General features: G+C 48.6%; 1 protein-coding gene and 1 non-coding gene across 3 annotated transcripts in view; one reads left to right on the forward strand and one right to left on the reverse strand.

The window, feature by feature from the left end:
• Nucleotides 1-12,005, reverse strand: part of Ctnnbip1 (catenin beta interacting protein 1) — a 47,372-nt gene extending 35,367 nt beyond the window's left edge. Inside the window, exon 1 of one of the 2 annotated variants that reach the window (XM_034503960.2) lies at nucleotides 11,866-12,005. The gene's annotated coding sequence lies outside the window, so the exon portion shown is untranslated. The remainder of the gene's footprint in view (nucleotides 1-11,865) is intronic. The other variant, XM_034503961.2, reaches the window with a different exon arrangement.
• A 1,730-nt stretch (nucleotides 12,006-13,735) lies between these two features.
• Nucleotides 13,736-13,844, forward strand: LOC117709783 (U6 spliceosomal RNA). The gene has a single exon (XR_004606999.1). It is a non-coding gene; the product is annotated as a U6 spliceosomal RNA (small nuclear RNA).
• The last annotated feature ends 2,084 nt before the right edge of the window (nucleotides 13,845-15,928 follow it).

The following is a 15,928-nucleotide window of genomic DNA, read 5'->3' on the forward strand; positions in this document are numbered from 1 at the left end:
CCTCGGTGTGTCAGCAGGCGACAGAGCACACAGCAAGAGACACTGAGCTGAGGAAGCATCTGTGTTTTTAGGCTCCATAATTCTGACCAAAACCCAGAGAGGCTTCATTTCTGTGCAGGAGCAGACTGCCATGAAGGGTAGAAAGACATAGTTCCTTTTTATCCCTTTCCAGAGAACAGCTGGCACACTGAAACCTGGCCAAGCCATGGTCTAAGACAGGTCTTAAGTCAGGAACCAACTCGCCTACAGGATCCGGCTTCGGATCTTCCTCTAATCTAATCTGTCCCAGGACCATCAGCCTCTGTCAAATCCCACAGGGGTGGGTAATGCAGTCTGGGGACTTGGTCTATTCATAAGTGAGTTCCTCAGCTCTTGAGAGTACTAGGACCTCTCGAATCCAATCCAGAAGGTCTTCTACCAGGGCTGGGTTCTGGCAGGACCTATCCTAAGCAAGGACATCAGAAGAAAGCCTCTGCCCCAAGAGTGGACAACATAAGCCCCTTTCTTCTGTGACTTATAACCCCACAGCTGTCCTAGGCCCCTACCCTGAAGGAAACTGCTGTATTTTACTTTCTTGTCTGTCAGTTTTAGGCTGGAAGGGCCAGTTTCAGGCCCACTGTTTTTTTTTGTTTTTTTTTTTCCTTTTGGAGACAGGGTTTCTCTGTGTAGCCCTGGCTGTCCTGGAACTCACTCTGTAGACCAGGCTGGCCTCGAACTCAGAAATCCGCCTGCCTCTGCCTCCCAAGTGCTGGGATTAAAGGTGTGCATCACCACTGCCCGGCAGGCCCACTGATCTTAAGGAAGAAGCCTAGTCAGGAAGCTCACAGAGCTTGGGTCTCCTCCACAGGAGGAGGCCAGAGTGGAAATTTGAACCCACGGGGGCGCCATCACTCCACCCCACAGAAGTGTCAACTCCTTGTGACCACAGTATGCAATTCTAATTAAACTGAGAAACTTAAAAGTGTTTTCTAGGAGAAGGAGGAAGCTGAGACAAGGGCAAAGCCATTCCAGTTTCTTCATGAACCTCTGCACTGAGCCGCAGACCTGCTCAGTGCCCTTCACTATCATGGGCCAAACCCATCTCTAAAGCAGGCCTGGCAGGGTCTCCCAGAGCATCCCAGGTAGTACCTCAGAAATCATTTCCTGGCTCAGTGGCTAAGTGTACTGGCTGATCTTCCAAAAAATCTGAGTTCAATTCCCAGAACTCACATGGCGCCTCACCTCCACCTCTAACTCCAAGTTAGGGGATCTGATGCCCTCTTCTGGCCTCTGTGGCACCAGGCATGCACATGGTACATAGACATACAATTATGTACAGATATTAATAAAAATAAATAAATAAAATCGTCTCTCTCCACAGGTTTTCTGCCTTAGCCTCCCCAGCCATTTCGTGGAGTTTGAGAGGCTCAAGTCTTCTACCATGGAGGACCAGATCAGTAAATCAATAGGCTGGCCTACGGTATGAGGGCTCATTTATCTCACTTATGTCCCCAGAGGTAGTAGGCTCAGCCTGCGAGCAATCCCATTTCTTTGCTCAGCTTTGGATCGGATTGTTATACTGAGTGAGCTTAGAGCTCCAGGAGTGGCCTCCTGGGCAGAGCTCCTAGAGACCACTCTGAAGAAAACTGTGGGGTCACTGCCCCTTTCCATTCTAATCTCAGCACAGGAATGTGGGAATGTGTGCAAAGACGTGGGTATCTGTCAAGTTACAGTGTGCCTAGTAACTCTGCGGAAGGCCTCTGGGTAACAGCTTCTGCTGTGCCACAATCAGCAACCTTTCCTTTCCTCGTCTCCAGCTACCTCAGAACAGAACAGAATCCAAGGAAGAAGAAACCCTCCCCTTCAAGAGCTGCTGTGGACTTCACTTCCTTCCTCCCAGCTGCTGACAACAGAGATGACCTCAGGATCTGCAGGTGTTTGTTCCATTAACTGGGGAAATGGTATCAAGAGGAACACTGAAGAGGGGTCACAAGGCCGGCACAGGCCGTGCTGGCTGTGCCTCAGGTGAGGGAAAATCAGACAGTGTATGCTCCAAGGAGCTAGCTCATGCTATAGCGGAAATGGGTGTGTAAGTGGGGTTTACAGCCAGGGATTCCAAAGAAAACCAAGTTCAGGAAAGTGGTCAGAAACAAGACTGGAAACTATGGGGACTGGAATGAAGCTTCCAAGGAACCGTCCCCACTGCCAACAAGTATAGGTATATATACTCAGAACGAGGCATATACCCTGGTAATGCAGCCCAGGGGCTACATCCATACCACCCACGTGTAACGACATCCTTCATTCCCCAATCCACCAAGCCTCAGAAAGGGAGCAGAAGTTCCTGGCAGAACTGGTGTGTGCGTGTCCTGTAGCAAATACTCCTGGTTTTAAATGAAAGTGACTCATCAGACTGTCACTTTTCACAAGAAAAGCCATAAGCCTTTGGAAGCCCACTCTACAGAGAGGCAGCAGGCCCTGCCCTCCTGTGAGGCGGCTCAGCAGTTAAGAGCACTCACTGGTTGCTCTTGTAGGTTCCCAGGATCCAGAAAGCAGCTCAGACCCATCGTCTTCTCCAGTTCTAGAGGACCCAGTGCCCTGGTCTGGCCTTTTTGGGCACCAGGCACGCACATGGTGCACATGCATACATGGGGGAAACACTCACACGCACAGAATAAAGTAAGTAAATCTTTTTTAAAAGACAAAGGCATGACTAGATAAAGAGCAGGCTTCATCTGAGTGGGCCCGAAGGTCCAGGGCAGTATCTGACATTCTCCACCACTGTGCTGAGGCCTCAGAAGTCTCTGCTCTGCAGGGACCAAGGAGTAACCATGATTGGCTACTACCCAAAGTACAGGGAGAGTATACAGCATGAGGGCTGTCAGGTGGCAGTGGCAGCCCCTCCCCAGGGGGAAGAAATCCAGCTCTGCATTTGCTGTCCACACCCCATCAAGGTCTGTCAAAGCTCCGGCAGGCTACTCTGAGAAGGAAGCAGAAAGGGGTTGTGTGTATGTATGCGTTTGTGTGTGTTGTGTGTGTGTGTGTGTGTGTTTGTGTGTGTGTGTGTGTGTGTGTGTGTGTGTGTGTGTGTGTGTTGTGTGTGAGGGTGCTTCACAGCCAGCTGCTTGCCCAAAAGCCCCACAATGCCCTCCTAAAAATTACCAGCACCCCATCTTCCTGCAACCTCAGTGTCTGGCCAGAGGAAGGCCATGTTCCTATGGTTGCAATGCAAGCACTGTCATCAACATTGACAGAGAGAATGAGGGGCCCTCTTCCACAGTCTAGAAGTCAAGAAAGCACATAGTTAGGGAAGGAGTCTCATGGCCTTGCCCCAGCTGACCTCTGCTGACATCTTTAATGGCTGCCTTCGTAAACAAAATGGCATCAATCAGGGGCAGATTTATTAGACCTCATGAGCTGTAAATCTCCAGTTACCCCCACAGTACTCCTACCTTCATGTGTCTACATCTGCAGCCCCACATACACACACCAGACATGTGACCTTCATGTGTCTACATCTGCAGCCCCACATACATACACCAGACATGTAACAAGTGACCTTCATGTGTCTACATCAGCAGCCCCACATACACACACCAGACATGTGACAAGTGACCTTCATGTGTTTACATCAGTAGCCTCACATACACACACCAGACATGTAATATGTGAAAGGGCATGAAATGTTTGTTACCTGGTAGACACTAGAAGCAGCCCTTATTTCACAACCCTACAGTGGGAGCCGGCATGTCTCTAGGAAGCTGGACTGCTTAGAGCAGCAGACTATGAGACCTGGGTATGGGCAGGGCTAAACTATCGCCTTGGAAACAGGTCCACTATTAGCCTCATGATTTGGCAGGAAGAACAGGGGTGGGACCACACAGTGAGAGGTGTTTGATCCATGAGGGACCCTGATCTCCACAGGAAACCCCCGCTGGCGGAGCCCAAGGTTACAGAATAACAGGCGGTAAGCTCATTTGCCTGTTCAGTTCAGGGACAAGGACCATGGGATTCCAGTGGCAGGAAATGTGTGGTTGGACACTTAGGTGGCATGCAGGTCTGAGGAAGCCTAATTGGAGCCTGTCTCAAAGCTCCTGTCCGGCTCCCCACACAGAAGAGGAGGCAGAAGTGGGTCACATTCTCCAGGCTGCAACAGCATCACCGCAGGCTCCAACCTCACTTGAAGAAGTGCGGGTGCACTGAGTGACCTGGTGTCCTTGCTGCGCCCACCATCTGATAGACAGATTCTGCCCCAGCCGTAGCCTGGAGGATTGGGCCATGCCCATTAACCTATGAGCACCATGCAGTGACATGGACAGCTTTGCCATAATGCCCTTCCATCTTCCTCTCCCTCTAAATGTGGGAAGTCACCTCTGTCAGCCCTTTGCTCTCTCGACCCTGCCGGAGAGGAAGGAACACTGTGTGCTTTCCCACAACCTGTTGGGCCTCCCTGACCTTGGTCTCTGAGGAGATGGACAGGCCTAGCACTGGGCAGATTTGGGCAAGAAGAATCTGGCCCCACCCCATTCTGCACCTACTGATCTGCCACAGGGTACCACATTCATGCACTGCCTGAGGAACTCTGTGGGCACAGAGAGGGTCCCACAGCCCACCTGCCACTGCAGGCCTGTTTCTGAAGTTGGCAGCAGGGGAACCTGTCTGGTAGGAAGAGAATCCCGGAGAGTCAAGGCAAGGCAATTGTTACTTAAAGACACCAGGTACCTGGGCATGGTGACACATGGTGAGACCTTTAGTCTCAGTACTTGAAAGGCAGAGGTAGGTGGATTTCTGAGTTTGAGGCCAGCCTAGCCTTTACAGTCAGTTCCAGGCCGGCCAGAGCTAGATAGTGAGACTCTACCTTAGAAGAAACAAAACAAAACTCTGCCTCAAACCAACACACCAACAACAACAACAAAAAATCAAACAAACAAACAAAAAAAGGCACCAGGTTGATGGAAAAAGACCTTCAGGGAGATGAAGACTCAAGGAATAGACAAAGTAACCCTTTAAGAGGAAGCAGGTTCCTTCCATCAAAACAGTGCCATGTAGCACGGGTTGGCCTGTAACTAGCCCTGGAGCCAAGACTGGCCTTAAACTCTTGATCCTCCTGCCTTAGCCTCCTGAGTGCTGGGATCACAGGAACACACCGGCATGCCCAGCACGGAAACAAGTTCCTCCTAACCCCAGCTTTCAAGGTACTCCTTGTGGCCAGCAAAGCTCACACTAAGTGTAGAGGCTCTAGGCTATTAACTCTTCCCTTGCTCTTCTTGACAGTGACGAGACACCAGGACTGCTGCGCATCTGAAACTCTATCCAGAGTCTGTTCCCGAGAGTCCCAGACACTCTGGTGGACACAGTTTTGACGCACATGACTCCATGAGACTGTCAGCCTCTTGGGGATGTTTCTGCTCTACCTACACAGTGGTCCTAGTGCCCACAAGCTGGATAAGCCCTGCATGGCTGACCTTTACTCTCAGTCCCCATCTCTTCACTGAATCAATGACTCACTAGAAAAAAGGACACATGGGAGACCACTTCACTTCTCGGTCTCTGGTCTTGGCCTAAATGACAAACTAAAGAAAACAGACCTGCCTGGTGGTGGTAGCACACACCTTTAATCCCAGCACTTGGGAGGCAGAGGCAGGTGGATTTCTGAGTTCAAGGCCAGCCTGGTCTACAGAGTGAGTTCCAGGACAGCCAGGAATACACAGAGAAACTCTGTCTTGAAAAACAAAACAAAACAAAAAAGATTCATTCGTGACCCTTCAATTGTTCACACACTTCAAAAGGAGGACAACATTTTAGTCCAGTTATACTGACCACAGGTGGCCTTCTCTCTTGGGACACTGTCCTCCCCTTTTGAGCAAGGCTTTGTAGAGGACCAGAGCATAATAGGCCTTTAATAACTGACTATGTCAGCAGCTGGTGCCCAGTCCTCTCATAAACTTAGTTCAAGCCCAAGTGCCGTTATCTCTGTTTAGCATTAGGGAAAATGAAGGAAGGCTAATTAGCCTCTCGAGGTCAGAAAAGATGAGGAAAGGGCCTAGGATTCAAACCTTTGCCGCAGCCAGGGAGCCAGCTCTTTGTCCCTGACAAGCTGAACCCCAAACAAGGTCGCTAACCTTTCTAGGCCTCAGTTTCTGGTTACGTAAGCGGCAATAACTCCATGCATCTCCAGAACTATGACGAAGGTCAGAAGAGACACCATTCTCATAAGAAAGCCTGCTGCGTGAACTAGAGGCTGCATCCACTCTGAGCTTAGTTCTTAGGGGAGCACAGATGACATGTGGCTAATTGTTGTTTCAGACTCTGTCAATGAAGTGCCTAGGACCCTGAGTGGGACTCATAAAAAGAGACCAGTTCTAACCCTGCTAACTCCTTCGGTCTCTTCAGGTTGGCGGGATGGGAAGTAGTGCACCATAAAGAACAATGGCATGCCTGAGGTGGGGATGGAGCTGGCCACCACATCAGGTCAAGGCAGCTCTGGTTCCCAGTGAGCTTGCCTCTGCCCACACTTCTCTGCTAAGTTTCCAATTCTGCTCCATGCAGAGCAAAGAAAACCTGTTCTTTCTAGACATCTCTGTGTTCTTATCGGATGACCAGATAGCTCAGAGGTGACAATGTGCCTGGCTCTCCAAAGCAAGCCTGCTGATGAGGACTTCCTCCTGCTGGAGTCTAGAAGAGAAGAGAAATCAGGAAAGCTGGCTACTCAACCATGATGTATCAGAAACCCGGCTAGGAGTGTAGCTCAAAGCTAAAGCACTTGCCTAATATGTGCAAGACCCTGGGCTAGACTCCAGTACTGCAAAATAATAATAATAATAATAATAATAATAATAATAATAATAATAATAATAATAAATATTAACGAGGAAGAGGAGGAGGAAGAGGAGGAAAGGGTACAGAGGGAAGGGAAGACTAATTTACATAGCTTCAAACAGAGTCTATGAGACACCCTCTTGCTGGAGAACAAGGAGCTAAGGGCTGGCCATGTTCACCTGGTGTCTTATCACTAGACAATGCTTGCTGATTTACAGACTCCAGGAGAAAAAAAAGCTCAGTTAAGTCTGCAGGTCTTGGTCAACCTACCCACTGACTCCTCCTGGATTATCTGAGTATTATCCAATCAGAACCTGCTGGCCTGCAAAGACTTCCCCAGAACTGGAAGCTCCCACTCGGGCCAACTGTTCTTCCTGGCTTCCTGATCCTTCTCCTGGAATGCATTCTTCTGAAAGCTCCAGGAAAAGGTTTCAGGCAGCAACTTCTCACTCTCCAGAACCCAAGAGAAAACCCAACTCCCTACTATGGCCACATATCCAGCCCAGACTCTGCTCACCACACCCCAGCCCCCATTACTTGCTGTCTACAGAGCTCTCAATGTCACCATTCAAAAGTCACCTCTCAGAACGAGTTGGACCCTTGCCCTCATCCTGTGTCAAATCCAGGTCCATTCCCTCAACACACCACATTCATCTGTTCACTAATCTACTTTTAGTTTAGTTTTATTCTTCATTGCTAGATCCAGAACCATGGGCTTCAGGCCCTTACGGCTGTTCTCTATCACTGAGTCACAAAGCTGACCTACTAGACATACTCAGTAAAGGAAGAATCAAGTGGGGGATGGGCAGTAGTTGAGTAGCACTTGTCACCTTGCATATCTGAGCTCCTAAGTTGAGTATCCAACAAAACTAACTAACTAAATCTTAAAACTAAACTCTATTAGATAATGAATCTTGACTACATCTGCAATACAATACAATAATGACTGGTGTCTGATATCAGTTAATTTAATTTTTTTTTTTTTTTTTTTTTTTTTTTTTTGAGACAGGGCCTCAAATATGTGGCCCTGGTTTGTCTGGAACTCACTGTGTAGACCAGGCTCAAGTTCAGAGATCCTCCTGCCTCTGCCTCCCAAGTCCTGGGATTAAGGGTGTGTGCCATCATGCCCAGCTTCAGTTAAACAATTACTTTTTGAGTATCTGAATTGAACTATAGTAAAAGACAAAGGTCTCTGCTTTCAAAGAGCTCGAGTTCTGATAGGAAGGAAGAGATGGACGGATAAAGGAAGAACAATGAAATAATTGGGCCGATGAGATGGCTCAGTGGGTAAAGCACTTGCCTGGCAAGCCTGCTGCCCTGAGTTCAATCCCAGAACCCACATGAAAGAGGAAGAAGAGAGCCAGCTCCTGAGCATTGTACACACAGTTTCTGTCTCTCTTCCCACCCTCTAGTTTCCTTTTTACATATGTGATGTGCATATATGTACATGCTTTGCATGTGCGAAGGGTTACATGTGTACACACATGCATGTATGGCCCAAAGCTAATGTCTGGAACTATCTTCAATTGTTCTCCTACCTGCTGGTCTCTCAGTCAAGCTCAGAGCCTCCTTACGGCTCTTGCTAGCCAGCTTACCCTAGGGTCTCCTCTCTGTCTTCTGAGTCTGGGGTTACTATCAGGTGAGCACACCCACCCAGCATGTATCTGGGTCCTGGGGATCTGAACTCCAGGCCTTACTCTTGTCTGGCAAGCACTTTACCCCGAGCCATCTTCCCATCCCTACCCTTTTAAAAAGTGAGATAATAGCTAGCAGTTCGATGAAGCACATACTAAGTGCAAAATGCCATGGGGCACTGACTAGGTATTACTTAATTTAATCCATTTAACAACTCTATGAGGGAAGTATCACTGTTTTGCAAATGGGAAAGCTTAGACACAGACTGGCTAAGCTTTCTGAAGACCGACTTTCTGAAGCTCACACAGCCTATGACGGCAGAACCGAGATCCAAAGCCCAGAGTCTGGGATAAAGTCCGTGCTCTAATTAAGAGCAACACTTCATATTTGCTGAGTGTTAAATAACTACATGGTCAGCACGCTCGGCAGCTGTTCTCTTGGGGGCAGGGCTGGACAGAGAACAGCCCCGTCTAAGAAGAGCTGCCCTGTCCAGTGAGCACAGTCATGGCGACCTGCTGGGTTCCCGCCAGCTCACTCTAAGAAAGGGGTCTACAAGAACGCATAGTCTGCCTATGGTAGGACTGCCAGCCAGCCAACCTTTATACTCTGTGCAGGTCATTGACCTCAGACACTACAGAAGACACAAGGTGACTGCGGTGGAGACCCTGGCCTCAGACAGCTCAGACACATGCACAAACACAGAGCTGATGCAGAGATCGTGACAGGCACTAAAGCAAAGGAACAACCTGCTAGGGGACTTCAAAGGAGTTAGCCAGCCCTAGGTCTTCACTGCCCACATAGGTGACCTCCAAAGGCCGCTCTGACAGAACAGAATCAAAGCAGCAGACAAGAAGTTTAATTCCATTTAATAGCTCAAGTTCAAGGCTCACTCAGGTGTTCTCTAGCCTGTAATCAAAGCATCCAAACTGCCTTCTTTTCCTCTCCCCTCACCCTTTTTTAATATATATTTATTTATTTATTTATTTATTTTATAATAGAGTCTCTCTATGTAGCTCCTGGCTGGTCTGGACTCACTATGTAGACCAGGCTGATCTTGAACTCACAGAAATCTGTCTGTCTCTGCCTCCCAAATGCTGGGATTAAGTGTATGAGACTATTTATCCCAGTTTTTTAATTTTGCAGGTACTGGGCACCAAACTCAGAGCCTCACACATTTTCTATGACTGGGCTACATTCTCAGCCCCTTCAGATTCTTTGTGCAACAACTCGCCACAGAGGCAGGGCACTAATGCTTCCATTTAAATAATGCACCCAGATTTGGGAACAGAGCCCAGTGTGTTCTCTCTCTTCTACCTCTAACTGATTTATAAGCTCTCCTCCATCAGGGGGGGTGGCCTATTCTGTGAGTACATTGCTGTAACATGGGGACTGTTTCCAGTTAAGCTATGAGGTCCACCAGACTGCAAGCTCAAAGCCAGGAGTCTTATGTCATCAGAGTCTGAGTCTAACACAGTACCTGTTTCACAACAGACCCTGAAGCAGACTTGCTGAGAACTTTCAGGGGCCGTTCCTTGGAGTTTTGCTTCCCAGTTCCCTGCATCCAGTATCGGGGACAGACTGACTCTAGTTCCTTCCTTTCATTACCATCGCCTAGACTCAAACCCACCACCGCCTCCAGCTCTGCAATCTCGGCAATCAACAAGTACCTCTGCCTCCACCTCCACAATCCCCGCCCCACAATCCTGTCTTTTCATGGCTGACAGAACAATTGTTTGTTTGTTTGTTTTTGAGACAGGGTTTCTCTATGTAGCCCAGGCTGGCTTCAAACTCATAGAACTCTGCCTTGCCTGTGCCTTCCGAGTACTCACAACAATATTAACATTAATATTAATTAATTAATATTAATATTAACAAAATTAACCGTATGTTAATATCATTCTGCTCAATTCACTCTAATGGCTTCTAACTCTTTTGGATAATGTACCACGGCCTACAAAACACATTCTTTTCACCTACAGATGCTTCATTTCCTCCCCCTTTTTTGAGAGTCTCATGTAGCCCATGATGACCTCTTGCTCCACCTCCCAAAAGCTGAGCCACCACATCCAGGTTCTCCATTCTTAGTGTTCTGGCCCCTTCACAGCACCTAATGGTTTCAGCCACTTATTTCTTTCCTCATTACTCTGTGCTCTTTCCTTCGAGGATTACCATCTCCCACAAGGTAAGGACTATGTAAGCCCCAGAGCATGGAAGGCATAAAAGGATAGATCTCCATCTCATAGAAATAACTTCTGTCCACATGGACCACACTGGCTTTACCAGGAAGCCATGAATGACACTGGCACTTAACAGTTGGCACCTTTATTTGTGATTCAAAGTCCTGCTTTGAATCCAAGAAGTGCTGGCGTCTCTGGACACCTTAATGGCAGAAGAGATCAGTTATCACAGGGTTGCCAGCCAGGAACAAGAGCCTAGTGGTGGTGGGAGGGAGCCAGAAGACAAGAAGCCAGAAGCCACTTGAGAAGTCAACCTCAAGAAAAACTGACTTGCCTCCAGCTCCCATACCAACATACTCCATGCCTCAACATACCCAGCAGTTACCTAGGCACACTTCCTTAGGATCTGTGATAGGAGACAGAATAATTAATAGCTAGGGCATAGTTAGATCCTCAGATAGGAAGTGCTGCAAGCCGCAAGTCTCATTATTCATAAAACTCTTGATCCCCTTGGGCCTTCCCACGAGGTAACCAACAGAGTTACTCCTCAGACAAGTTCCACACACTGAAGCAAGCATAGGCTGCAGGGCCTCAGCAGGTCGAGTGTCCAGAACTCCAGGCTCAAGAAAAAGGGAAGTGCAACCTTGATACTGGGGTGGCAAAAAGGAGGAGCTACGTGCAGTTTGGAGGCTCGAGTGGTTAATTTGCAGGCTCACGTTCCCAAGTCCCCTGCGAAGGTGAGACATGTGTGTCTCACATGTACCTTCTAAAAACACCAGGGAGAGGTGGAATTCGGGGAGCGGACGGTGCATTCAAACTAGAGAGGGAGGAAGGGCAGCTGGGCAGACAGACCTTGGCAGCATCTAGTAAGGGAAACATGGAGAGTCAGGATGCTAGCAAAGAGGTGCGGTAAGGTGAGGAAGAGACAGGGTAATAGGACCAGGAGGGTGGACAGGCGATGACAAGCACGCGGGTTCAGAGGGGTGACCAATTGGGACACCTGTGGAGGAGACCCCCAAGAGAAAGGGAGGAAGGCAGCAGGGTGGTCTGCGGCGGGAGGTAGCAGCGACGGGTGTGGTGGGGACGACCGGTCCAGGCCCAGGGCGCCGCGCCAGCGGGGCCCGCCCGGTGGGTCTCGGCGGGGTCGAAGGTGCCTTCCGCGGCCCCTCCCCGGGAGACAAAGGGCCAGCGGCTCCCCCGCGTCCCGGCGCCGCGCCGGCCCCGTGCTGCGGTCGCGGCCGGGCCTCGCGCTTACCTGGGCCGCCCGAACGCGCGGCGCCGGGGGCTGCGGGTCCGGAGCGCGGCGGCCTGTTCCGGGGCGCGCTCAGCCGGAGAAGCAGCCGCGGCGGCGGCAGCAGCACCAGGAGCGGCCGCCTCAGCCTCCGCCTCTCCGTGAGTCACCGCGGCGGGGAGGGAGGGAGGCGCCAGGCTGCCGGAGGAGGGACCGGCGGAGGGGGCGGCATCGGGATCCGCGCGCGCGACGGAGGCGCGGCGCCGGCCACGCCCCAGAAGGAGGTACTGCTGAGGGGCGGGGCCCGAAGGGGTGGAGCCCCTAGGGCAGGAGAGGAACAGGCATTGGTTAACACGCCTTTGGGGCGGGCTGCCTGCTGGAGGGCGGAGCCCTAAGCCTCACCACGAGAAGGACAACTCATTGGCCATCTCGGGTTGAGGGCGGGACCAGCGGCTTGTGGGCGGGGTCTCGCGGTAGGTGGGTAGGGGCTCAGTCTGTACTGAGAACCCAGGGGAGGAGCAGGCTAGGCAGAAGTGAGGGGTCATATAGGGTAGAATCTTCACTGAGGCCACTTGACCCAGAACCCGGGAAAGAATCTGAAATGGAAGAGGTTGCAGACTCTTTAGGGACGTGGGCGTGGTATCTTGGAACAGTTAGGTCTGCTTTTGAATTTGGGGCCTAGTCTGGGGTCTGTGAAGCCCGGAGTGCCCAGGGCCTCTGTAATTAAAATGTTTCTACAGGCAGACTTGCTGTATCTGGAGAGGTTGAAAGGGGAAAATTGCTCATTTTCGCCAAAATACTAATTGCTTTTAGTATTTGACATCCGTTTAAAGAGACATGAATGCTTAAGTGTGGTCTCATCTCCAATATATTTGTGAAATATTTATGTGTGTGCCTGCATGTATGTATGTGTACCACATGTATGTCTGATGCCTTGGCATTGGATTCCCAGAAATGAATTACAGACGGTTGTGAGCAACCATGTGGGACTAGGAACTGAATTCTGATCCTCTACAAAAGCAGCAAGCTCTCTTAGCTGAGTCATTTATTGCTCCAACCCCAGGTTTCCAGGGTTTTAGCTTACTATCAGAGTCCTGACTCTCGGTTCAGTTACCGCTTCTCCACCTTTCAGTGTCTGCTCTTTATTTCACGTTTTGATGTACATTTATTCCTCTCCCTAAGGGGAGGGGGATAAAATTGGGGGCTGAGGAGATGGTTCAGGATTTAAGATAACATTGTTCTTTCAGAGGACCCAAGTTTGATTCCTAGTATCCACCTCAAATGGCTCACAAACCATCTTAACTCAGCTCCAGGGGATCCAATGCCCTCTTCTGCCATCAGTGAGCACTGCATTCAGATGCATGAAACTGCACTCATAGAAACATATGCATATGGTTTTAAAAATATAAAAATTAAGTGTGGAAAAGATGGGTCAGTGGTTAGGAACACTAGCTGCTCTCACAGAGAACCTGGATTTGACTCCAAGCACCTACATCTGGTAGCCCACAAAGTGACTGAAATTCCAGTTCTAGAGGATTCAACACTCTCTGCTAGAGCTGGTGAGATGGCTCAGCGGTTTAGAGCACTGACTGCTTTTCCAGAGGTCATGAGTTCAAATCCCAGTATGGCTCACAACCATACGTAATGAGATCTAATGCCCTCTTCTGGTGTGTCTGAAGACAGCTACAGAGTACTTACATACAATAAATAAATAAAAACACCTTCTTACATGAAGGCTTTGGGCACAGAGCGAGTGGGGCCGGAGCAAGAGGGAGAAGGGAAGGGGAAAAAATACTCTCTGCTAGTGTCCATGACACCTACCTATGGTTTACATACAACAGGCATCCACACATATAAATTAATTGAATAAATAAATTCTAAAAAACTAGAAATGGTACTCATCCTGGCAGCATACATACTAAAATTGAAACAATACAGAGGTTAATTAGCATGGGCCCTTGCACAAGGATGACACACAGATCTGTGAAGCATTCCATATTAAATATAAAATTTTAAATGATAAAAACTAAAACCTTAAAAATACAGTAACCTTTTGTGTATTGTTATTGTCTGACTACCCCTGGGGAAAACAAACATCTACTCACCTCAGACAGGAAGCCAACTGCAGACCAAAACTCTACCAAAATCCAACTTGGTAAACCAATGAATTTTATTGGTGTGAGTTACAGAAGTATGGGTAAAGTTACAGGATCAGAAATGACTCAAAGACAGCCGTGTCACCAAAGCTCACCCCAGCATGAGTGACAGCTCACAAAACCTGGAAACCTGAAACAGACTGCACAGTCTATAGGCAGTTCAACCAGTTGGGTAATGTTTTTGCCCTGCAGCTCAGTTGGTCCATGCCTCTTCTAGGCAGCTCAGCTGGCTTTATTGCCAACATATGCTTGGGAAGGGAGAGGTCTAATGAATCTGGTCAATTTCAGGAACTTCCTGAAGCCATTGAATTGTCTAACTCCTGAGCTTAATGAGTTTAGCTGTAGGATGGAATGTTTTATCTTCCCTTAAAAAAAAAAAAAAAAAAAAATAAGCAGGGCAGTGGTGGCATGCGCCTTTAATCCCAGCACTTGGGTGGCAGAGGCAGGCAGATTTCTGAGTTCGAGGCCAGCCTGGTCTACAGAGTGAGTTCCAGGATAGCCAGGACTACACAGAGAAACCCTGTCTCGAAAAAACAAAACAAACAAACAAACAAAAAAAAAATAGGTGCTGGAGAGATGGCTCAGCGGTTAAGAGCACTGACTGCTCTTCCAGAGGTCCTGAGTTCAATTCCCAGCAACCACATGGTGGCTCACAATCATCTGTAATGGGATCTGATGCCCTCTTCTGGTGTGTCTGAGGACAGTGATAGTGTACTCATATAAAATAAAAAGTCTTAAAAAAAATACAGTCGCTTTGACATCTGCATCTGTGTCTAAAGGAGCTTCCTTCAAAGACAGAAGATTTTTTTTTTTTTTTTTTTTTTTTTTTTTGGTTTTTTTTTCGAGACAGGGTTTCTCTGTGTAGTCCTGGCTATCCTGGAACTCACTCTGTAGACCAGGCTGGCCTTGAACTCAGAAATCTGCCTACCTCTGCCTCCCAAGTGCTGGGATTAAAGGTGTGTGCCACCACCGCTCGGCAAGACAGAAGATTTTCATCTTGGAGGAAACTGCTACACAACAGTTATGTGTGTGCATGTTGGTTGTACGTGTACATCTGTGTGGAGGTCAAAAGTCAAAGTCTGGTATCTTCCACTTTTCTTTTTCACCTTATTCTATTTTTTGTTTTTTTGTTTTTATTTGTGATTGTTTGTTTGTTGAGTAGTTTTTCTCATTGATCCAGAAGCTGAGGAACACTTTGTGAATTTTTTATTTCTCTTAATGATTTATTTATCATTATTTCATATGTATTGGTGTCTTGCCCTCATGTATGAGGGTGTTGGACCCCCTGGAACTGGAGTTACAGACAGTTGTGAGCTGCCATGTGAGTGCTGGGAACTGCTCTGGAAGAGCAGCCCGTGTTCGTAACCACTGAGCCATCTCGTCAGTCTCTTCATGAGTTTTCTTGTCAGGCTGCCTGCCTTAAGGGAGAAAGCTGCTAACTTGGTTTCACTTTGATTTGCCTGTGTGCAGTATCCCAAGTGTGTGGTGTCTTCAGCCGGTGGACAATCAAGAGCAATACCATACAATGCCGCCTCCAGTGTTTTGGAGCCTCTGTGGCTCCCTGGCCACCAGCTCACAGAGAGCGAGCCATACCTGACACTGGGATTTTTGTTTAAAGACTTTTATAGCTTCTGGGAGCAGCATTATCCATCCATGCAGAGTACCTCCATTCAAACATGTTAAAAATATTTTTTTTAATTAATTAAGGCTAACCTGGCTAGACTGGCAAGCCCTGAGGCCCTGCCTACTCAGCTCTTTGATTACAAGCTTTTATGTGGGTGCTGGGGATTCAACTACCAACCTCCCCGACTCTTGCAGTAGACATTTTGAAACACTATGCTTACTGTATAGGTAGGGGAGGATGGCTTTGTCGGGCATAGGTGGGAGAAGAAGTCCTTGGTCCCATGAAGGCTGGATACCCCAGTGTGGGG

The sequence above is a fragment of the Arvicanthis niloticus genome, chromosome 5, assembly GCF_011762505.2.
Source record: "Arvicanthis niloticus isolate mArvNil1 chromosome 5, mArvNil1.pat.X, whole genome shotgun sequence".
NCBI lineage: Eukaryota > Metazoa > Chordata > Mammalia > Rodentia > Muridae > Arvicanthis > Arvicanthis niloticus.